This window comes from Centruroides vittatus, unplaced genomic scaffold (assembly GCF_030686945.1).
Source record: "Centruroides vittatus isolate TY-2023 unplaced genomic scaffold, ASM3068694v2 scaffold_450, whole genome shotgun sequence".
NCBI classification, from domain to species: Eukaryota; Metazoa; Arthropoda; class Arachnida; order Scorpiones; family Buthidae; genus Centruroides; species Centruroides vittatus.
In genome coordinates, this window is record NW_027122709.1 from 813967 (window position 1) to 839983 (window position 26017).

Genomic DNA, 26017 nt, shown 5'->3' on the forward strand with positions numbered 1-26017 from the left:
AAACTATAATATAGTTTATACAGACGGCCTGATAGCCGAGTGGTTAAAGTGACAACCCGTTATTTTGGGAACCCGGACGGTTCGAAAAATTTTTCCAGGAATTCTTTTGGGGTGGCGGAGGTTCGTCCGGATATGTCGGACCCGGTCGCCCCATTGTTGGTCTGACCGAACTCATAATGGACTTGCTAGAAAGAAGTGATCACAAAGCAGAAACTTTTAATAATCGATTGCATTTTATTTTGAAAACGAAAATAGAAAACGCTTTAGAATTCATAATGTTCCGGTAATCCATATATTACAGCAATAGTCGGTACTTAAGGCCTCGGTCTACCTCTGGGGAACCGGAATGGTCGAAAATTTCGTCAAGTTTTCGGAGGTGGTATGTCCCGTTGGCCGGTCGAAACTTCGATGGGCCGAAAAAGGCCTTATTAGCATTAGCAGGAAAGAGCAGCTACGACAAGAAAAAAAAAAAACAATTTAGCAACACAAGTTGCATAATTTTTCGGCTGTTATAAGTTTCTATTAAAAATACTTTTATATTATTAAGCAAAAATAAAATTGTGTGTGGCACCATCTGTTATCAGTTTGTTTTAATAAAAACTTTTTATATTTTTAATTATTATAAAATGACGAAAAGCTTAATTTTCAGGGTAAGAGTGAGTTTTATAAAAGAGCGTAAATGTTAATAACAAATGCAATCTTCATTAAGTCCTATTCCTCTCGAGATTTAGGGGGTTATCTATCTCCCCACTCTCTCGATTTTTCACCACCAAAATTTGATAGCATCAATGCTCCTCATATACAAGCCACCTTTCCAAATTTCGTTTTTTAATCTTTACTCCATCCTGAGATATTAAGCGAAATAGACTCGAATACACACCTCCACATACACATAAATATATATCCGAGGAAATTTTTGTAGTTTATTTTGACTTTTTTGGATTCGGGAGGTTTCAAAACGTGGAGATTTGCAAAAAACTCGGAGAGTCGGGATTTCCCGGAATCCCCGGACAAGCAAAAGACCGGGAAATCGGAAACCCTATTTTCGTTGTATTGTCATAATAAGGAAAATGCATGCTTAATGTATGCAATTAATTTTACGGATAATAATACAGAAAAAAAGACGAGTGATTGCTACAAGAGACGGAAGATATTTTTGTATTAGATTTCATATCTAGTCATCTTTTGTATAGTGACATAAAGACTATTTAAAAAATAAATTATAAATCACCTAGAAGAAAAGTGAACGGGTGCTGATCAATATAAAGCATTTAATCAATTTATTTTTCGTAAAAAAAAATAATAATACATGTTTTGGATAAGAATTTCATTAATTTTTCTGGCAATTATAACACGAATTAAATCACGAAAATAATCTCTTCTATATTCGCCAGAGATTTGGCTTCGAACCCTACGCTGTTTCCAGTGATATTTGTGGAAATTTCGTTCTCCATCCATTATCCACGCCATCGATCCTTTCGGGATAACTCGAAATAGGCACAATCGAGGCCAGCCGCACGACCCATTATCGCTGATGTCTGGCAGAAACAAATTCGATCCTTCTACAGATAATTTTATTGAGAACATATTATCGTTTCTATGTAAAATATTGCGAAAATATCAACCAACAATAGAGATTAGATTGATTAGAATTACAAAAAAAATATTTAACTAACTCCACAATTATTATTGTCGTATTGTATAAAACAATCTAATCATAACGTTATAACATATACTTAAATAATTATTGTCTATCATTCGTGTCTTTGAATCGGTGTTGAATCTGTGAATAATAAATCCTCTCCCATTCACGCTATTGTTTTCTGAACGTAACGACACTTTCATTGATGACCTAACATTGTTTACACAAGTTATTACGCCAAACAAATGAATGATGAAAATAGTACGTTATTATGTTTAGAAACACCTAAAAAATAAATTTATTTTTCAATAGTTCATTTGTAATACATCTCCATAAAGATATTGTAATAACATGATAAACGTTTAACAATGAGATTGGATGGGGATACCATCAATGGCTTCTTGATAATGCGTTTCAAGAAGTTCTTGATAAAAACTATAGGCTGAATTTCAAAAAACCGAAGAATATCAATTAAAAATACGTATAGACAGAGTGGGCCTTCGATTCACTGTCGAGTTTTCAGAATGGGGATTGAGGAAGAAGCCGAGGATGCTGTTGCGTACGTTGGTTAACGTTATTCAACGTACAGTACAATGCAATGTCAATATACAGGAGCAGATGAACACATTAACTAAGCGAATCTCAAGCCTTTAAGCTTATTATTATATTTGACGGAGGAGAATAGCACATTATATATTGTAGCGAGAACCATAACGACTATTGTATATATTATAATTTAATAACAATACGTTACTAAATTGTTATACGTGTAAAACTATTCTATTCAGATTTCTGCACTTGAAAAAGTGAAGTTAAATTCTTAAAATACCCTTAAAAGAAAATAACGGTTGTGATAATAATTAAAAGAATTTAGTAATTTACAATTCAAATCGGGTCTCATTTTATTTAACTATCGACATTTTTCGTGTCGATAGTTAAATGAGACCGGATAAGTAAGAATAAAACGTTTTTTTTTGACGAAGAGTGACGCCTATTAACAGTATTCTTGTATTATTCTGGTTAATTTCTTAATTCTAAACGGGACTTATTAACCGTACGTGATGGAAATGACGACGAAACCGGCGTCAGGTAAAACGGCATTTTTTGGCTCGACGTGTAAGGTGACCTTTGTTTACCGGTCCGACCGTAAGATACGGATACGACACGAACCTTACTCGATCTCGTCCCACTCGAAACTTCGACGGGACGGGCTGTCCAAACACGTAAAACTTAAACCGCTACGTCACAACCCGACGATTTTGCCGCGCGACGGGAACACCGCAACGACGGTATTTTTGCGTGAGATCTTACAAAACGATTCTAGAAAAATTAACGCCTATTTATCGATCCGTCGTTCTCTTCTTCTCCGAGTAAAAAACGTGTTTTATCAAACTCGCGTTGGCCTAGTTTACGGCTACTTTAACGCGTCGCAACTAACTTTCCGCGCGCCGCGTGGCGACGTGTGAATCGCTACGAGATCTATTCCACGCGACGCAACGATAGATTGTAATGCCTAAAGTACGTTGTTACTCGGATTTTACGCCGACGTTATAAACGAGAGTCGGCTTCGACGATTAACTTTCTCTCTAATTAGTTTCGTCCGAAAAAGATTACTCCGGAATGACGAATTTTAATGTTCTTTCGGAACAGAACCTTTATTTCTTAGAATTTCTTATCCGAAAGAACAAATAAGGAAATGAAACAATTAAATTCTAAGCGCTTTCGAATAATACAGATTAATCATACGTTTAAATCGAAGCTAAGTGTGAAAGTTTAATTTTTCAGCGGCAGATGTCGCTACTGCCTTTTGCCTTACTTCTCCGAATTCGAATTACCGTACTTGGAATGGCGCAGTCGAACGACGAAAAAGTTTAAAATTCGTCGGTAAAATTAACTCATTTCTTTCCGTTGGTAATTTTTTTACTACGGCCCGGCGTTCGAAGAGAATGACGTCACGGCCCGTCGCCCGAAAAACCGAGAGCATCCGTTTATCAGAGGACTCGTTTATCCGGAGGCACGAGGCGCTTTGCAAGGGCGGAAATCACGCGAATTTTAATAAAGAGAACCCATCCCAGATTCTTTAAAAGGAGGAAATTAACGTTTCGGATCCGGTATGGTCCCGTGTAGTATAGACGGGGCAGGGCGGACAATTCAGAAGGTAACTGCAAAGGACGAGGTCGAAGGGCATCGAATCACTCTTACGGGTGCCAGCGAAAATTTTCGGAAATTCTCCGCCACCGGCCGACAACTTTAATTTAAATTATTCAAAAATATCGGCTCCGACGTCGTGGTGGAAGGAGGGGAAACCCGGCGGCCACGTTTCCAGTTGCGGAAACGTATACTTTTACAGAATTAGATAAAATTCTTTTCGTGTCGGACGAGCAGTAATTAGACCTTTACGAAACCGAATTGAGACTCGGCGGATGTAATTTATCTCGGTGGAAAATTCGAACCGCTAAGTAAATACGTAGGGAAAAGTACGAATCCCCCAATTTTTATGACGTTTTCGTGCCGGTCTTTCCCTACGTTTCTTCTTTTTAACTCTAGATGGCACCCACACGCCGAGTCCCCGTCTTATCGTCGCGTTATTATTATTGTTATTATTCGGTAATAATACGTTGTGTGACGTCACAGACCACGAAAATACAAAACGCGTCGACGTAGTAATAAATTTAAGTAGTAATCGACGTTTATAGATACTCTAACGTCTGCGTAAACAACGAAATACGCAATTAATAAACGAAAACAAATTGGATGGGGAAGTTCGATAACGAGTTCGATTGGTTAATTATAGAGGTAGAGACGATTCTGTAAATCGCGGAGAGTCGCAGGACATTAATATTCACGGTACACTACTTAAAAACTGTCGAATAGAACAATAACAATGATATCTAATTGGACAATTCTACTTCCTCTCGATGTATGCGTGCTCAGACTAACGTATAGAAATGTTCTTGTAACAGCCATAGTGTGTGACGTAGAGGGTGCACTGACCTCGACTGTACTAAATTTCAGAGTTGCAAACATGATGTGACCGGAACTGCATACTGGATTTGGCAGGTAATAACATTAAGATTTTAACTGGTAGAGGTGTCGTTTTTTGTCGAAATTCGAGAGGATGTCGTCGGTTTTTACGCGTTATTTCGCTTTCTTTATTTTCCAACTTTTTCCCGTGTGTTTCGAAGGGGGGGTTAACGCCTGACGTTTACTGTTATTCCCTCGGTGTTTGTTTAGGACGAGACGAGTGGGATTTTCGGTACGGCACTCGCCGGTCGGGACGTTTTCGTCGTAACCCAAGTCGGCCGGCGGATCTGACGGGGTTACGCGGGGTAGAGAATGCGTTATTGTCTGTCTTCCCCCGCGCGTAATTTATTACCGTCCCCCCGGTCAAAAATGTATATCGCGGATCTCGTTTTTGAAACCTGGCTCGGCTATAGAACATTCCCCAAGGTAGATGTATAGAAACCTGCTTCGGGTCATTGCCACTTGGCGAGCTTTTGCATTGGTTGCGTGGCGTCACGTGGACGTATAGCGTAACACGTGATTAGTTCCATGCAGTGACTATGTATAGAATATAAAAGAAAAAGACCAGACGAGTACCGATTGGACGCTGGGAGAATATAAAAGAATAAATAAAGGGATGAAAAAATGTACACGGGGTAGTTTTGTTGTTAATTAGAAGACAGGAAGCCGTTTTTGTGGAGAAAAATTTTAAAAACTTTCTGCAAGACTAAGTACGGAGCGCACGGCGTTGGCTCGACGTCTCGACGCGAGAAAAACTTTACCCCCGAAATTCTTAAGCTAAAGTGTTGCGCAACAAACACGGGACTCGGTCTTATCCCGGGATTAGCGGACGAAAATCGTCCGACCCACTAATGGGAAGTGATAGGGGGCCAAGGTTCGCCAGGGTGAACGACCTCCGTCATCACGTGACGGCGCCCAATTCGGTTACGTCCGCACCGAAGCGGCTCGTTACGGCCGCGTTTTCGGAATTCGGATGCCGAACGACGAGTTTATATTATATTGTTTTTGTATTTCGCACGGTCTACGGCGGGTACGGTCGTTCCGTCCATGTAGTGGTATCCCCGCGACCTATTTCTCCGCTGCGCATGCGCGTCTTGCATCACATCCATGTGTCGGCCGCTTACACGATTCGATGTTCTCTTTCAAAAGCCATTGTTAGTCGAACGAGTATCGGACGAAATGACGGAGAAGGATTAAATATTCAAAAATATCCTTTATCTGCTCTTGTATTTTTGTGTGTTTTCCGTTGGATATCGAACGACGCCGCAGCGGAATTATGACAGGTCAGTAACCCCTTACGTTCGTAATCCGTCACTCTGTTCTACTTTAACACCTTGCCTCGTGTGATGTGGTGGTTCTGCAGGTCCTAGAATAATAAATACGTGGAAGCCAGCCAGTTTGTTCCGCGCCGAACTGCACTTTTTTGCCAGGGTATAATTCGGCTTTTTTTACCCAAGGAAAAAAGTATTTATGACTGCGAGTTCGACGGCGAAGCGCCCGAAGGGGGCTCGAGTCGGATTCGAAGTTAACCCGTCCTAGAAGAGTTTCGTTAGGTGTGGGTTGGAATAAACGCGGTGTTGGAAGAGAGGACCACGTCGACGACGGTCGATCGCGGGGTGAGTCACGTTCGTAACTTTTTAATCCTACGTCCGAGTGTTTTAGTGGAATATAAAACTCGATCCGTCCTTCCGAGAAAATGATTCATTCCAAATTATTTTATACGCCGTGACGTGTCGGGGGGGGGAAATTCCTCGTCTTCTAATTCAACAGAAATTTTGGCTAAAAGGATTCGGTTCCGACTGTTTTCTTCAAATTGCGCCGCCGGTTGCGTAAACGAAAACAATTTTAGCGCTTGTCAAATCGCTAGGAAACACTGTGGAAGGGACGAGAGGTACGTAACAATTTTCTCGTTACGTAAATACGTTTAATTCGAATTTTCTATATTTAAGTTAACTTTTTAAGTGTCGATCTTACGACTCGGTTGCTTTAAAAAAAAAAAAAAAAAACATATGTGTAACTTCGAGTCGATCTTCGAACTTTTATCTGTTAAGGAAGTGAAGCGTTGAAGAGGAATTGTGGCGTGTCGATTTGCTGTATTAGCTCGGTGTTGCGGCTTTGAATTTCTTGTTTATCTCCTTAACTAATTTTAAAGAGATTAGCATTTTGCACGGGACGTTTCGACGCCTTATCTTCCTCTAATCTTTTTTATAATAAAGTATTTTTTTTTTTTTCGTCGTTCGTATCCTCCAAATGAGACCTCTGACTCCAAGTTGGAGCATTGGCTATTCGCTTATTTATTAGAATCACGTAACGACCTATTTAAAAATAACCGATTTGTTTTTAAAAGTTTGTATTATCTGATTGATAAATCGTTATAATATATATATATATATATATATATACTGGAAAGTGTTGGAATAATGCAAAACGTCATGCATTTTTTTTCTTTATTCGATTGAAAAACTCGAGTTGAATCCCCTGTAAATTTCCTGTCTCGAAAGAATTTCGACGTGCGCAACTTTTTAAATTTCTTCAGCTTTGTTATCGTTGCGGGTTTCGTAAATATCTAGAACCTGTTGATTCATCGTTAAGGTAGAGCTGCAGTTACTGGTTACGTAGCCGTCTGCACCCGTCCACGATGGGTTCATACCTCTTGTCGTAACGATTTTGTTTTCTATGCGTTTTGCAAGTGTTACGGAGCGTTTCAATTTGCTAACGGCAATTGCTTATTTCGGTTATGAAAATATCCAATTTAGCCTAAAGACACCTCGAAAAATCGGCGTTACCACTAAAAACCTTAATAGCTTCCGTTTCCGGTATCGAATCGTTTCGATAATCGATAAGTGTCGTGGCACGGAAATAGAAAGTTTTGTGATACTAATACAGTTTTTATACGTTGTGATGGATGGACCGCACACGTATACACAATATTACTAGAAAGACGTCCCTATAAACACGCTGGTACTGTACGTAGATACAGCGTAGTGATATACACGAAGCATTCGGAAACACCCCGATGTACCGAATATAAATGTACAGATTCATTATTGGGTCATTTCAATATGTACTGTACATATATATCTATAAACTACGAGACGTGGTGAATAAAACACGACGTATTATTCGAATTTATCGTTCTTAGTCTCGAAGTTACGCGATTTGTCTATCACGTCCCTATCCTCTTATTCTCCCCTATTTACACAGCACGATGCAATCGACGATCCTTCCTGGACGAGAAGAAAAGCGTTTATCTAGGAAAAAAGATGGAAGTGGTCGACTGGAAAGTTTTCTTGTAATTGGAACGCCGTTACGATCGATTAACGAAGATTAATGATCGATCGTCTCATCGATTCCCCGATCGATTACTCGTAACTAAAAGTTAAAAACTTCGAACGGGTCGATCGTAAGAATTTAGCAAAATAATAAAATTCCCCAAAATTACAAATACAGTATCTCTCTCCCTCTCTCTCTCTCTCTTTGTGTGACGAAACGTAAATTCGATTTCGTCACGTGGCTTTGCCAATAAATTTTGTTTTTTTTTCTCGTTCGCCACGCTTCCTCGTATTTCCGTCTCGATAATTTACTAGCATTAAGAAATATAATTTCGGAATTTAACGCGCGAAGCACCCGACCGAAATATTTATTTCTTGGTATAAAATTCTTTTATAAATTTAAACTGGAACAGTATTTTTGCCGGTAGCGCGTGGGAAATTTATTGTTTCTTAGAAAATCGATTTCTCTACAATAACACGTGTTCTTTAGGAGCAGCGATGGCGATTGTCGCTAACTTGCAGGTGTATCTGCAAGTTAATACGTAGTACTGATGTTACGGGTGTATCTATGTGTCGCAATGCGTTATATCTTATCTATGGATCTATTACGTATTCGCTTTTAGCGCAATAGAAAAGAATTTGGCTGGGACGCGTAACAATTTTTCGTTTACGCGCAACGGAACCTTTATCGGTTTTCGGAACAATCGAAAGACCGGAAACGGATATTATTACAAATTTAAAAAAGAAATCCGCTCCCGTTTTTTTAGAACGAGGACCCAACGCGACGAGCGAAAGCGCGCGTTACGCATGGGATTTTTTTTAAAACCCTTGTTTTTACGGTTAAAGAATTCGTTAAACGTCTGTTTATACCGTAACGTCTCGACGTACAGAATTACTCGTAGGCTCATATCCTAATTGGAAAAGTTCCAAAGTTTATCCGGGCTTTAAATTTGGAAGTTCGAATCAAGGAAACTGTCATAACCAGTTTATTAAGTGCGTAAAACCGTGTTAACGACGATTTAAACAACGGATTTTTTTTTTATCGGACGTAATCTGTTAACGGCGTTATAACAATTTTGACGAATGACGTACGAAGTCGCAAAACGACGGTCATCCATCTCCAAGAATATTTTCCAATGTAAATGAGTGATCAGCGATGCATCTGTTAATAAAGTTTATTCACCGGATAATGTCCTTTCGTTTCTTACGTACGACACTCGTCTTTGTTAAGATGACGAGACGTCGTCGAATGCAAATGGCGTGCCGCCACCAGATGTTCTCCCATCCGTAAGGTGAAGTCTGACGACGAATTTTTTCGTGACTGTCAAGACTACAGATGTGTTATCCGGCAGGTATCCTCGAGACCGGTTAATAGGATTTTTTAAAATTAAGAACCTCGTTCGAAAGGGGAGCGACGGACCCGTGGCCGGTCTTTTATAACCTGACACCAGCGGAAAGGGTGGATTTCGTAGACGAGAGAAAGATCGTTTCGGGAAGGAAACGATAGAAATCTCTTGTGAAAACGTTTATTATTACTGTATTTTAGATGACCCCGATCGGGTTTGATTTTTTTTTCTTTCGAAGGGTCGAGGACCATCGTCTGTAAGAAATAATGCAGAGGATTTGAATGGCGGAGGTCGAAAATTAGCGCGTTCTACCCGCTGTGACCGAGCGAGAGATGCGCGGATGCGATAATGTTGTTTTGTTTCTTTTGTTTACTACAATAATGCCCATTCTGATATGATGGATTGTTTCATTATACGACGACCCTGGCATATTTTTGTTAGTTTCGGTGATGTTTACGCTTCGAAACCAGCAGAAGGCGATGCCCTTTCTTTACCTTACGTTGCCTTATCGTACGGGATGTAACTTAATAATATTCTTTGCTACGAAGATTTACGCAAGGTTAGGAAATTCCCATTCCTGTCGGAGAATCTGGTCGTGTCTTAAATAACCCCTTCTTTTGAAACTTCCTTAACGAGACATCTCCCGAGAAGTATTTCTCAGAAAATTTACCTATAAGCTACAGCGGAACGTAGTCAAACGTCACACCAATATTTCAAGTTTTTCCGCGTAACGTAATACGAATTATGTTACGCGGTATATCTAGAAATCGACGTAACGTTTCTCGGCGTAGAATAATGTAATCTATGCTCGAATACGGCGAATTTACGTGGTATTTTTTTTACCCATTATTGGGTGACGATACGTTCGTTTTAATAAATAAACTTACCCTTTGCGAAGTCCTATGGAAAATTACCATATAGATAAGCTAGCAATTACGCAAATGGTGACTCCGAGTATAAATTACGACCGTCGTTGCGTTTAACGCTCGAAGCGGATGCTCTCTTTAGCCGTTCTCCACGAATAATTAATTCTAGAACGGCCATTCTAGAAGTCGCAGGCCTCTAATAGACGAGGCCTGGGTTAATTGCGGCCTCTCTAATCGAGAAAGTTTAGTAGTTGGACCCCGAACAAAGTGAAGCGGAACAAATCATCCAAATTCATCCACGTGTTAACTCTTCTACCCACGGCTCGAACTAGTAGTTACGGAACGTAATTAGCAAATAGTGGCGCCTCTACGCCACACTTAACTCCATTCTGCTCGAAACTGTGGAGAGAAAATTGAGACGTGAACTTCTTCCATTTTATTTATTCATTATGCCAATTGATTTACCATTCGCGATTTGTCAATTCCTAATTATGGAAATTAATTCGTTCCGCGGTTAGGTATGACGTGTAATTTTACACTCGAAAATATTAGTGTTTTGTGTAGTATTTCTTGTAATGTTTTTGGTTAAATATTTGGCTGAAATCGTGTCTACCAGTTTTATATACCCCGAAAAGACCGGTTGTGTGGTGTGGATTTCTAGAGAATGAAGTTGTTTACTTCTTTTCGACTAGTTTGTTCATTTGTCCTCTCAGTTAAGGCCATTGAGAAGCTCTTAATTGGGTGCGAATTGCCAAGAAAGGAACGAATTACAGTGATTTCGATTCCGAATGTTACTTACAAAATCAATTAATTCGAAGCAATCTCGTACTCGACGTAAAATACGATTAATTATGCAACGCTATTGTAAATAATATACAAGGTATACTGTATTTTCGCGGCGAAACATTCTGCGGTCACACTTCCCACCACAACAACGATTAGCGGATCGTTCGGTGGGTCAGACGTCTGACCACCGGTAAATTGCACGACATCTAGAAAAAAAGCATTGTTTACAGCAGTCTAGTCTTTGTTAGAAATAGGCCACACCAGAATTGGATATATATTGTTAAGAGCTAAATAGATACTAGCAGCCAAATATTTCCTTTACAATGTCATTTATCTTAAACATCTTCGTGTTACTCGGATCTATATTTAGAACTTATATCGATATAAATATACCTTGCAACTGTCGAAATAACTTCTTAAAGAGTTCTAAAATCGTTTAAGCGAAGCATTTTAAACCAACAAGTAATTACTTTACGTATAAATTTGTGGGCGCCGTTGGGATCTCTGGCCAGATACTCCATTCTTTCTCTTTATTTATTTCGGTACAGAAAATTATAAACAAATAAATTCTAAATGTTTTTGAAGAACCATTAAATATAACAATTGCTAATTATTATTATTGTAGTGTTATTCTTTGCTATCCTACCTTACGTAACAGAACTCGAGTGAAACGATTGATTCGCTATTTATTAGCCGTGGCCCACGCTACAATGTATCTTAAAAACAATACGAAACTATATTCTACAGTGGCGTAGCGAGGGGGTGTATCATGTACCGGGCGCCACTCGCAGAGGGGCGCCCAAATGGTCTCCAAGACAAACTATATGTGTTCCTGGAGGGGGAGAGGGGCGCCAGTTATGTTCGCTACGCCACTGATATTCTACACCCGATTGATGAACTATTGAGCGTTTTATCTACATTAATAAAAATGGTAATTGTTTCGAAATATGTTTATGAAAATATATTTACCGACCCCGTACCGTAATGTTCGAGTATAGGCCTACAATTCATAAGAGAGAAGAAAAAATCGAAAACAATCGTAGAAAGTATTTCGATTATTACTGTAGTAGTACCATTATCTAATAATTTGTTTATTATTGCCCGTAATCATTGTTCTTATAACAATAATTACTCTACGACCTCGTTTTGTTTAGTGGTGTATCCGAGCCACGTCGGTACCGTTTGTAGAAACTCCGAAATTTTCGCCGGGGAATTTCGGGAGTAAGTATTGCGGGGTATTGTTGTAGTTTATCCGGCGACTTTTATATTAGTCTTAATCGGAAAACATTCGGAAATTCGTGATCGATGTTTTGCTACGTCTGTGCCGTTTATATCTAGGCCAACGCAAAACTTGCATTGGCATGATGCAAAACTTTTGTGTCAATGCACTTAGTTCACCTCTAAGGTTATTGTATTCGTTTTAGAGTGCGCCGAGTTATTTTCATTCGATGATAGGTATTTGAACATTTATATAAATGCTTCGTATAAATATTTGTCGGCGGATCGTTTGTTAACCGCTCGTATTTTCCTCTCGTTAATGTGTCTTACGTGCTTTTAATAATCTAACACCGTGTTAATGGGGCGAATTACACGCGGTTGATATTTGCCCGGCGTATCTTTAAACCGTAGTTTACAACAGTATCAAAAGATTGATTACGATTTAAGATCGTAAACACTAATTTGTTCTAGCACCCGTAGTAATGTGTATGTTAGCGATGGGCGATAACGGTGACGAACAGTAAACTATAATACATATATATAGAGTGATAAGTCGCCGTAAAGTTCGAATTAAATGCATAAAAATCCAATGTTTACGGTATAAACCTAACCCGTATACATCTTATACTGTATCGGAGGATTGCGTTGCGTAATTACGTAGCAGGTTTTTATCCGTTGAACCGTAACCGAAATACGTTTTGTTTTTTTTTTCCTTCGGCATTTTAAGTTTTCTTGTATTATTTTCTGATATTTTAGTTTATCGATAATCTTAGGAAACAAATTAAATAGCCAAGCGCTGCCAATATAGAGATTAAAGTATCTAGGAAACGATAGTGTTATGAAATGTTTACGGTAATTATTGTTACGTTGCTCATAATCACCGACTGTATAAACATTTGAATAAATTAAAAGCGATAACGAAATATATTACCGCAAAAATGTAAATTTCGAAAGGGTCTTTGGCGGTGGAAAAAGTGACTTTGCGGTCGCCGGTACGATAATAATATAAATAAAGTCTTGCCTATCATTGTTTATGGCCTAAATTGTGGACAAAATAACATTTTTCTTTTATTTAATTTTCTTTTTTACTTATGAAAACAATTTACGAGCCGTTTTGTTCCTAGATATAAACAGAGAACGATAACAGAAATTGGTATGAATGCACTAAGGGCAATCACCTCTTGTATCAACAGTTGATTCACTTTCTCCTTCCAGTTTTTGATCGCGATTCGATTTATCTTTGTAAATAATTCTCAAGATGTGTTATTTCGCAGCTGTAATATTCATAGGTTGCTTTTCCCCCTTCACTAATCATTAACTCGTCTAAGCTACTGTTAAGTATAATACTCCGTTTGAAAAATCGTTTCTTCCAATGATAACGACTGCTTTCAAATTACTCTAAGCGTTAAGTATAACCGATTTTTCATAACTAAAGTCTAGCAGTAACGGGGAAGATTCCCGATATTTGAATATATATTTGGTATAAATATATTTTTATATACAACTATAAACATTTAACCATAGTCGATTCGAGCTCTACCTCATTTTATCGGAATCACGATTATGAAATTCAAAATGGCACCTTAAACGATTAATAAAAAGACGGTAATTTGACATTTAATAATATTTTTGGCGTAGAATTCAATATTACTCGGCAAAAGTAAATAATACTACACAGCACGAAAGATTTAAAACTAAATATACGATTGTTAAATCCGTTACCAGAAACTTTATAAATATTTAATTAATTCTAGAGTCAAAAATGAAATATAATTAAGTTACGTAGTGCACGATTGGTCTATTCATCAAGTAATTAATTTCTTCCACCAATCGGATAGAGGAGAAGACAGATTTGAATTCGTATTTAACGGACACGTTACGAATAAACCAATTAGAAAGCGTCAAAAGAGAATTACGTTAAAATTTAAGAAAAAAAATGGGGGGGGGAATGTTCGAGTGTCGAAAAACCCATAGTTTTAGTAAAACGTAAAGAATAGCGAGACGAGGCGGTGGAAGATCCAGGACTGTCACTGAGAGCATTCAAGGTTGAAACACGGGGTCGTTGACCCGTCTCCTATCTGTTTATGTGAGTTGGCTAATTGAAGAAGGGAGACAGACTACATCGATCAGGTGCAGATACCAATTTGCCAACAAATAAAAATCTGTTATTCACTTTATAATATTTATAATTTGTTAAGTGTGAGCGGTGGCCACTTTGCTCTTTCTGTAAACGTTTTCTTCGATCTTCCTTTTCGATCGATCTTTCTTTTTCTTTTACATTCCGTAGTTCGATCCTACGTCATTTTTTTTTTAATTTCGCGATTAATGTATGCATATTAATGAGAGGGTCATCGAATTGTTTTTAAAATTAAATGGTAAAAAATTAATTAATATTTTTTAAAACCGGGTTAATTAAAGATATCCAAATTAAACGATCAATCAACGAGGAAGTCTGTTCGCTTATTTTTGATTGTGTTGTATTCGTAGGAAGGTTCTCCTCGCTGTCTGCCATTCTGATTTTAATATGTAAGTGGTAGAGTCACTAGACTAGCAACTTGGTTTAGTGACTCTGCGACGTATATATAGGCTGATGCAGTGCTTTCAAGTCACGAGGACCACACCCGGTTGAAGAACGTAAGACAATATGAAAGAGTTGCAACAGTTTTTCTTTCTAGAATCCGGTCTACGTAATTCCACGTAACAATGGTGTAATTATTATCTTAGGAGTTAGAAATTCAAATTTTACTGTTGAGGGATTTTAAAATTTTGTTAGAAACCTGTATGAGAGAGAGAGAGAGAGAGAGAGGTCGAGCTGAATATTTTTGCGAGGTTCCGCGAATAGCCGCAGACTATTTTGTTTGTCATAAACTACATTGGGTTAAGTATAAACAAAATTCATTCTCGACTTCCTGAAAAAGTTGGCAGAAGCAGAAAGGCAACTACGGTCGTTCGTTAATTTTTATAAACACATAAACAATACGAGAAATTTTGAATTTTCATCGTAAACTGATCGTTTACAGTAAGTCATCCCGAACAAAGTTTTTGTTCTTTTATCCGAGTTTTTTTTTCAAATTAGCAAACTCTTCGGGCGCAATAAGCCTCTTAATTAAAAAAGGAATGCGAAGGAAATCGAAATTCGCGTTGGCCTCTTGTTAAATAATCGTACGATTAACGCATCGTAAACTTAATACAAATTTGATCCAATTGCATTTTATGTATATTGTACAATGAAGTAATGACTGAAATTACAGTCGTTAAAGGTAATTATTACTTTATACTTCAAATATTTACGTAGCTATTAAGATCTATTAGAGCATTCAGAAATGGAAAACTGAATTATAAACAATTATAATGACTATAACGGATATTTTTATTGTTTAATAATTAGGTTAGTAAGGCTATCATTGATTCGCCTTAATAAACACAAACGCTTGTTTATTGTTATAAAGCGGTTGTCGCTTGTTAAAGAACCAATAACTCTCACCGCCTCTTTCCTTTCTACGATTTTATTTCTCTTATTAATTTTTAAGACGAAAAGCGAGATGCTCAATAATGATTAAAATGTTCAGAATGACCTTTTTATACTTTTGAGTTTATTATTCACAGTTTTTCTTCAAATTGTTGGGCCCAATTATGGCCCTCCTAAGTTTAAACTATTATTTTAATCGACTCAAATATTTTTTTTTAAGTGGCTAAGATATCACCTAGAGAGACTAATTGGGCAACTAAAAACACACCTAATTCCCATGACTGTCATGTAAAAGTGAAAAGTGACAAGCCGGCCGTATTGGGAACACAGTGTTCCTGATAAAGCCCACAAAAAACAAACGCGTAGAAGTGACAAAAATCTTCTTTTATTCATTCAAAGGCACACGAGTGCTTTAGTTAATGCTACGAGTTGAAATCCAAACCTTCTTCGAGAACAATCTCCAGGTTTTGATCCTCTCACACTTAACTCCCTTTGGAATAACAGGAACCTTCTGAAACATTTTAATTATTAATAAAAACAACAATAATAGATCCTAATAATAAAAGTACGTTTTCCTAATAACTTAAAGCCCGCTCGTTCATCAATAATATACTATACACACTACTACTGTGTTGAGGTGAAACTAAAACACTATAAAAATAGTTGTACGTTAAATGTGACTAATAAAGCTACAATATTCAATTATTACATCAACTTCAATATTAACAAAAGATAATGATACGAAGTGTCACTTACCTCGAGAAAATTATAGGACGGTTTTGTTACGATGACGATCCGACTCCAACTGTTTTTACTGACGCCGCTGCAACTTATCGAACAGCTGATTCGGAATCGAAGCTCTTGTATATGGTGGAATCCACTGCGAATGAACCATATGGGACCTCTGTCTCGTATAATTTAAGAGTAAACACTACCAATTGTTTTTAGCGATAATTTAAACACACGTGTACGTCTTAATGACTCAATAAGTAACTTTGCTTCCAGTAATAATCTACAGTAAATACGTGTAATGCGGTGTCTTAGACTTGTCTCAACGATTTCCTATCCGATCTAATTAAAAAAGTTTTATAAATTTAGAAAGAAAAAGATAAGAGATAAGGACAATAAAAAAAAGGAGCGTGTGATTTATGTAATCAATTAATTGCACTCCTGTTTTATTGCCGATTTTATGTTTGTTTTACTCCATTTTGTTTATTTTTCAAACTTATAACATAAATAATAATAGGTTCCTATCTTTGTAAGTACTTAAATGGTTACGACACGTCACACAGTCTGTATGCAAATTACTTTTATAAATAATCGACTACGTTTTACAAGTGTTTCAGGTTTAATAACTTTGTAGTTTCCTATTTTAAGAGTTTACTACAAATAAAGAAATCTGTTACTTAATTTGTATGCAAATTCGTATGTCTATATTCCGAACTTGTGTGGGATTATGGAGAAATTAATTCGTTAAACGCTCCAGTATTAACTCTCGTATCTCTATTATTAACTTCTCTATGGAAACTTCGTGTTAAGACATAAATATCTGCTGGTTACGGCATTTATTGTGTGTCTAAATCGGTTTATGTTATTGTTTACTCCGTAAATAAATGTTTCGTAAGTAGAAGACAATATATTTAGGCTATATAATGTTTACCTAGGTCAAAATCATCGCGAAATCACGTGGTACGTAGATCTGTAAACCATGTGACCTCGCGCGTTATAATAGTATATTGAATACGTAGCTACGCTCCACGCAAAGCGAGGTGGCGCGTACGCGCCACCTCGCTTTGCGTGGAGCGTAGCTACGTTAAACGACAGTTACAAATCAATAATTAGACGGTTTACGTATTAATAATCTTATCGATTTTATAACTCTTTGATTAGAAAACCATTATATATTACAATTAAGAAATAAAACGCTTATATACTTTATCTAATGCAAACATGATGGCTAACGTACGCGACGTACGCTAAATAAAGCGTAAAAAATCTTTTGATTGTGTAATTCGCGTAAAAGTTTTCTTATTTTCGTTAAAAAGTTACCAATTTTTAGAAATATAAGCAGTGAATTTAACGAAATTTTCCATACCTCTTCGAATTTTTTTTAGATCATTATCGGCGCGCGACGTCGCGACCGTTCGCGTCGCTAGGATAATGACATCATTTCAATATTTGTAATCAGCGAAATGATTGGTAGATTACGGCACAGGAAGTGAATACTAAACTTCTTCCAAAATATAAAACTCGAAGAACGTTGAGAAATAAATAAATAAACCTTTTTCTTTCTGTTATTTTCCGAGAATATTTTTTTACTTTTTTGCTTCAGTTTCGTAAAAAATGAAAAAAAATACCTTTAATATTTTTTTTTTATAATTCGCTTTATCGACAGTTTGCTGTCATATGAATTATTTATAACATCCTTCTCTCTATCGGAACATCGAAAAAATAACAATAATAAAAAAAAAGAACGAAAGAAAAATTGAAAATCGGTGGTCACCTGACCAATTTGGATGTGGATTGACCGGATAGACGTCGGTCACGTGACGGGGATCTTAAACGGCTGCGGGATCACTGACCAGGCGCCGTCACGTGACCGACCCTTAAGAACGGACATTATCGTTAAATTAAATACGTGGCTCGTTCGATATGGGAAATATCGTCGCTAAATGTTATAAAACGGAAGAAACTTTAGTAAAAACCAGAATATTTTTAGTCCCGGACGAGATTTTCACCTCGGAGGGAGGGATGTTTTGGCAAAAGTTTTTTCAGGCAGACGCCAAGATAATTTCCTAGATCCGGCGTGAAAATTAATTCGACGACAGATTTCGGAACGATAATTTTTCTCTACGAATTTACATACGAAATGCAGATAGAGAATAATAAAAGTAGTCGACGGTGTTGATGTATTAAAAAAAAAAATCGCTTTCGGTTGCGCAACACCTGTCCGTCGTCCCTGACCTCGGGTGCCGTGACGTCACTGGCAAGCCGTAGTGGCGGCGCTGCGGTGCCGTCAGAGGTTAGTAACCTTGGCAACACCCGTTGTTACGTGGCTGACGTTTAGTAAAGGGTTGATTTTAGGCATTTTTTAAGCATTTTTTTTAATTTGAATTATGTGTTTTATCCAGTCGATGTTTGATAATATTGTATTTTATTATGATATTTGTACGTTACCGTGCCGTTTGTGTCCACGGATTCCCTCTTTGTTGGTTTTATTAAGGTAAGATTTCATTTTTACAAAATTTATTTAATACATTTTTTTTTACCTTGTGATTTCTTCATAAATTATTATCAGTTTTATTTAATAATTTTAAAGATATTACGTCCGAGTATCGACTGACTGTGACACATTTTACATTATAAGATATAAGGAATGTTATAAAAAAACAACTTAACATGTTACAAAAACTAAGTTCTACACACCCATATGTTCACTTATACATATCTGTAAGTGTAAAATGTATCTTAAATGTACAAAAAATACAAAAAACAGTAATCCAAAACCTCAAATATTCAATTTCCACATTAACGGTTTACAAAACGAACCAAACTTTACAGTCGGATACTTGCGGATGTTTTATAATCGATCTCCGAGAGACAAAATTGGTCTCGAAGTCCGACCCGTCCGGGAAACGGCGTTCCCGACTCCGTCGGAGAGTCTCTTCGGACGTCCGGGCCGCCCGGGTTTGTTTTTCGTTCGGTTCGTAATCTGGCCGTCGAGTCGATTTCTAATTATCCTATTCCGGATGCGTGCTACGTCGTTCGAATTGCTTACCTGCGGTATTGTCACTTTTGTTTTGCCACCGTGGCTTTGATCCCGCCGGTGTGTCAGAAATAAGTAAGTAAATACCGTATTTGACGCCCGAGTAATCGTACGTGTAAGTTACGAAAATATTTTGGAGAATGAATCGTGTGCTATTCTACTTTTACGTATACCTATTCTGTGTCATACAGTTTAATTCGGTCGGATGGCGTGTTTGTTATATTACCGTGATGCAGAATTGATCAAATTTTGTTTAAAAGTTTTGACTAATTTAATTTAATCACATTTATGGTTTAAAAATGTTAGCACGTGTTGCCGTCTGTTTATTGCCGAATATGATATGATATTTAAATAAAAACATTAACAATATATATTAAGTACCTTGAGAAATTTGTTAAATTCTCAAATTTTTTTGAAGGATACGGCATTGTTCGAATTACTTTCCTTAAGTTTTGTTTTGCCATTTCGTATTTGTGAAGTTTTTATTAATTTTACGAGATTATTCTTATTAATATACTTTTGCCACGGAATTATATAGGAGTGATGAGTGAAGTTTTCGTATGATTTGTCTTTTACATTTGAAATAAGCATAGTAATAAGTGGAAAACTTATCTGGAATTTATACAATAATTAACATTAAAATATAAAAGGGTTTATAATAATAATCTTTCGTAAATTTTATTTAAAGGAGATCATAATAGATGTGTAGTATACAATGAATTAAATTTTATATTGTTTATTTAAAATAGTAATAAATTTTATTACTATAAAACTGTTATTTCATGTTAAATTATGATTAACAGAAAATGAATATAAATATTAATATAATTCAATTTCTATTTAAAAAATTTTAAAATTGTATATACTGTACCGTACCTACATACATATGTACAAAGCGAATGCTACTTTACATCTTAATTTGATGGAAGAAATTTGGAAAATGAACATCATTTGTGAGTAATTGTATAATTTAAGCCAAGTATTTCTGTTAATTATTTGTAATATTTTCAGAATTAATTTGGAGAATTTTATATCCTATGAATAGGAAGATTTTTACAGTTTTCTCCTTTTCTTCTATTATAACTTTGTAAATGAACATTGTAATATTGAAAATAAAATTAAAAAATAACACAAATACTTGCTTGAAATTATATATTTCCTTGAATTAGTTTTTTAAAATGTTAATGTAACACTTAATAATCTAATGTTTCCTTAGCTTGTGGTATGGAACAATTATTGCATCTAGTGAATTTGATAATGTTTCATCTTATTACATTAAAGGCTTCTTTAGATAGTTACAAACTTTGGTTATTAGCACATTAATATTTTGATATGTCATTATTAAATTATTTGAAATTTATTTTAAATATAAAAATGTTAAATCTTTAATTTTATTTACTTTTAAAATAGTTTTAAAATTTAAGACTGAATGAATTTTAAAAACAATTGATGCTTTCGTAAGAGAATTATTCAAAGATATCCGAAGTTAAAAGCCTAAAAATTTAATATCTAATTGCTTAAATAATGAATTAAAATGCCTAGGGTATGATTTAAAGGGGAATGAGGGGAAATTCCCTCTTTTACCTTTTATGTCTTCAGCTCTGCAGAAATAAGTGTCTCAACTAAGGATAGTTTATTCTCTATGATACTTGTTATGCTGTAAATTATAAATTTTTAAAACTAAGTTTGATTTTACATTAACTACTAAATTGATTAGTAGGTGTAACCTTGTAATCATGTGTGATGTCTAAATTGTGCAGTTTTTTACCAACAGACTGCGCAGAGTACATATGGTCAGCAGCCATTTTGCTTTGCTTTTCATTAGTGCTCTTTTCTTTTGCTTTGTTTGCTTACCTTCTGCTATTAGTACTGCTGGACAGCAATGGGTGCATTGCCTGTCCAGCAGTATATAAGCACACATTGTCATTGGTGTGCTTATATATCTATATTAAAGCCACTTACAAGGCAATGTAGCCAATCTTTAGGAATGCTTACAATAAACATACCTATCTATGTTTAGGCTAAACATACCTAGATGATTCTTCCCGAAATAGAAATTCAGTGGAGTGTGATGTCTTTTTAATGTTTAACACATCCTTTAAAGTGATTCAAAAACTTATTACAAATGTGAGAATCTGGGATTTGGGAGAAATATTTGTTAAAATATTATTTTTAAAATTTAAACTTGATGGAAAAATTATCCATTTTTGACCAGGGAGAAGGACACTTGGTTCCTCCCAAAATGATAGTTTGAGGGCAAATGTCCGTCGTCTGCCCGCATAATGCATGTAAACCACATAACATTACCATGAAATGTTCATATTGATTTAAACCCTCCTTAAACTCGGTAACACAAGTTTACTTTTGTGTAAGACACAAAAGTAAAGTCCACGATCTTTGACTAACTAGTGTCGGGAGATACGACAATAATCGGAGAAAGTTGAGGAGTATTTACATATTAATCAACTCAAAATAATCGACTATCCCAGTGAGACAGAAGGTAGGGCCACTCTGTTTCACACAATACACATAGGCTCTGCAATTTTTTTCCACTGCAGTAGTAGTCGTTTACTATTGCAGTGGAAAAAGAATTGCACGGTGGTGGTAATAGTAATACTACTTCTGCCACCGTGATCTTTGTATCACTTGTTTCCTAATAATAAAACGAGATACTTTTGTAATTCTGCCATACGTAAACCAGATGATCATTCACCTTTAAAAATTTTATAAGACGTACATTGAAAATGCCAATCCCTTACATCCACTAAATATTTTAATATATTTCAATTTTAAAATCTTTCTGAATCATCAAGTTTCTGTTTTGTTTGTCAGTTTTATTCTAAGAAGTAATAAGAGTTTATAGAAGTAATAACTTATCCATAATCAATCAGTTTAGATTAAAATATGAATTAGCAGCAAATCTGTTATCATTGAGAATAGAAGAAGAAATTTTTAAACCAGTAAACAAAAAAACTTGTGGGGAAAGTATTGCATGACGAAATCGTATATCATAGAGTTAAATTAGATATGATAAAATCATATATATTTCCATTTGCAGGAAAACTGTTTCCAGAGACATTTGGTTGTCATTGATACCGATTTCAATATAATTTGACATCTGTGCGCAGCATATAAATTTAGTTTTGTTTTATTCTTGTACTATACAACTGTTTTAAAGTGAAAAATATTTAAACACTTTGAAATTTTTTAAATTTTTAAATGATTTCATTTAAATTTTGAAAAAATTTTCTTAACTTTGTAACAAAAACAAGAGTTTTATAATGAATAGTTTTAAAATGTTTTAAATGAATAAAGTATAAAAGTTTTAATATTAAAATTATTTATACGATCTATGATTTTATTGTTTGAATATTGTAACATCTGAAGTTTCTTCAGACATTAAGAGATAAATATATTTGTGAATATTAAGGTTTCTGTATTTGATGTAAGCATTATAACATATAATTTCCAATAACTTATTTCTTGTATCATAAATTTTATATATTAAAAAAAAGGAAAAATTCTAGATGATGAATCATTTTTCGTTTTAATTTTGTTGCCGTTAATGAAAATCCGGTTACAATGGTAAGCAATCTGACTTTAATCCATATAAAGAATATTTTAATGACATTTTAGTTGATGTCATTGTGTATGAATGAATGTGTTTATTTCAGTTCATTCAACTTAAATGATTGAATTTAATCTTGATATTGATTCATTCAGAGTTAGAAATTTAACTGAGACAATTCTAGAAAAGTAATTTATCTAAAATATTGCTACTCTAACTTGAAATACTATATTGTTAAAAAATAATTTAAAAAAACTTTTTAAACATTCTTGAAAACAAACACGTAACAATAGTTACTAATGAATAGATGCAACTGTTAAACTCAAATGAAAAAGTTATATTTAATATATTACTTTGTCCATTTCTTTATTCATCAGTTGACAAGGGTTTAAAACTTGAGATAATTTGAAATGCTGAGATTGTAAAGGATCGTTTCGTACGATTTAGAAACTAAATCACTATGGCAGACTTTATAAATGCAGAAAACCTGGTGTTCAGATTAAGATTATCAAATAGTAAACCCAAGTTTGTCTTTTAAAATTATGTACTGTACCTACATACATACTGGTTGTGCTTATTGTAGTACCAGTGTTGTACTTTTTTGTGCAGCAAATAAAATTGATTGATTGATTGATTGTACCTACATATGTATGTACAAAGCGAATGCTACTTTACATCTTAATTTGATGGAAGAAATTGGAAAAATTAACATCATTCATGAGTAATTGTATAATTTAAATTAAATATTTCTGTTATTTATTTGTATATTTTCAGAATTAGTTTGTAGAATTTTATATGCTGTAAATAGGAAGAGTTTTAGTTTTTCCCCTTTATTACAGAATTACAGAAAGATATTTTGCTTAAAGCTGAAAAAAATTGCTTCTTAATTTGATTATTATAAAAAATATGCTATTGGAACTTCATCAACAGAATTTGAAATATATTAAGTTTAGTGGAAGGATCTGCAAACCTAAACCTGTTAAAGCGGATGACTAGTATCCCATATATGGAAAATATACCATGGAAATAGAAGTGTGCAAATGCTTGTCTATAAGTTAGTAGATTGCCAATGTACAAAATAAAAATTTCTTTAGAAAATTAGGATATAAATTTATCAATTGAATTTTTCTACAAATTCTTTTTTTCTTTTTAAATTTTATACTGTGAGTGATATATCTGCAGTATTCTACAAGGAAGACTATTTAAGCACAAATGATCATATAAAAGATTATCTTTTCAGTATGAGTGATGTTTCAAAAGATTTGCCAGGCATTTTGATAATGCAGTAAGACCCCACTTAACACTGATTTGATATAATGCGGTGTAAAAAAGCGCCGATTCAAATTATCGTGGCATTTCGTTGATACTTATATAATACAATTATTCGAACCAATTGGCAAAAGGTAGCAAAAAACAAAATTTGTTGTAGCGCTGTACTTTCCTTAAATTTATGTTTGTTTGGTACAATTTTGGAAAAAAAATTAACATCGTGGATGTCATACACAATTATACATCCACAAGAGCCGAATTATCGGGCTAGAGTTGGCTATAATAAATAAATAATTAATAAGACAATTTGGCACTAGAGCTTGGCATTAGGCGCCATCTCTTAGTAAACTTAATAATTATAATTAAATTAAATAAATAATTTTAATAATTTAGAACTGGAGGAAAAGAAATCGGCCCGAAGTGGGACTCGAACCCGCAACTTCTGCTATCCGTGCAGACACATTACCAGTTACGCTACCCGGACCTTCAGTCCGATTGCCTCCTCCAGTATATATAAGCTAACACGACGACCATCGACGGTCATTACGACGGTCACAGCTTTGTAACGGGTTAGTCGTTATTTATTTATATTTATACGCCTTGCTGGGGTTGCGATGGCCGGTTGAGTGCCTTGGGAGGACGTGGGCACTTGATGTGTCCCCAGCTGGCATTATAATGACCGTCGATGGTCGTCGTGTTAGCTTATATATACTGGAGGAGGCAATCGGACTGAAGGTCCGGGTAGCGTAACTGGTAATGTGTCTGCACGGATAGCAGAAGTTGCGGGTTCGAGTCCCGCTTCGGGCCGATTTCTTTTCCTCCAGTTCCAAATTATTAAAATTATTTATTTAATTTAATTATAATTATTAAGTTTACTAAGAGATGGCGCCTAATGCCAAGCTCTAGTGCCAAATTGTCTTATTAATTATTTATTTATTATAGCCAACTCTAGCCCGATAATTCGGCTCTTGTGGATGTATAGCTTTGTAACGGGTTAGTCGTTATTTATTTATAGTCATACACAATATCAACTTTGCTTTTTAAGAATTAACTGATAAATGGTCTTCTGCATTGGTCTCAGCATTCTCAAATGGTCAAGTTGCATGAACAGAGTATAGAAGAAGTTATGGCTGAAGGTATCCAAGAATTCTCAATGAGAAGAGTCTATTGCTGTATCATTAGGTTGACAATTTGGTCAACCTAATTGATACAACAGGACTAGGAGATGTAGATGAGCAGGATATTGAGGAGGTAAGTCACTGCAGGTTTCTGGTGAGAGCCTTACCAATGACAATCTTCAAGAACTGGCAGAACAACGAATTTGCATACAACTGGAAAATAGTGATTCTGAAAACAAAGAACCCAAAGAATTTATCTACAGATTTCTTTAGTAAGAGTTTGGTAACAATAACAGAAATCGTTGATCAAACTGTAGCAAATGATCCAGATTTTGAAAGGAGTGCAAAAGCAAGACAAGACATTTTGAATGCGATCTCCTGCTGCCAGCATTTGCTTAAGGAAAGAAAAAAAGCGACAAATGAAACTATACGATGTTATCGCAAAAAAACAAGATTTTCAAAAGAGCCAGGACCTTCATCACAAAAATGAATTTTATATTTCTGTGTGCATATGTATGTTATTTAACATACATTATTATGCAAATTAATATAAAAATAACGTAAGAAAGATCTGTTTATTTTTGGTCGCATGTTTTCCTATTCCTATTTACTCTGTGTTAAAATGACATCTTTTAACCCGTTTCGTTTAGTGCTTTGTCGTCTAGGAATGCAT

The 26017-nt window shown here is 35.5% G+C and overlaps 1 protein-coding gene across 2 annotated transcripts in view; it reads left to right on the forward strand.

Moving 5' to 3' along the window:
• Window positions 1–5788: 5788 nt before the first annotated feature.
• Window positions 5789–26017, forward strand: part of LOC136989233 (micronuclear linker histone polyprotein-like) — a 71153-nt gene continuing 50924 nt past the window's right edge. The window contains exon 1 of one of the 2 annotated variants that reach the window (XM_067287333.1): window positions 5789–5949. The gene's annotated coding sequence lies outside the window, so the exon portion shown is untranslated. Of the gene's footprint in view, window positions 5950–18635; window positions 18847–26017 lie in introns of those variants that run through there. The other variant, XM_067287332.1, reaches the window with a different exon arrangement.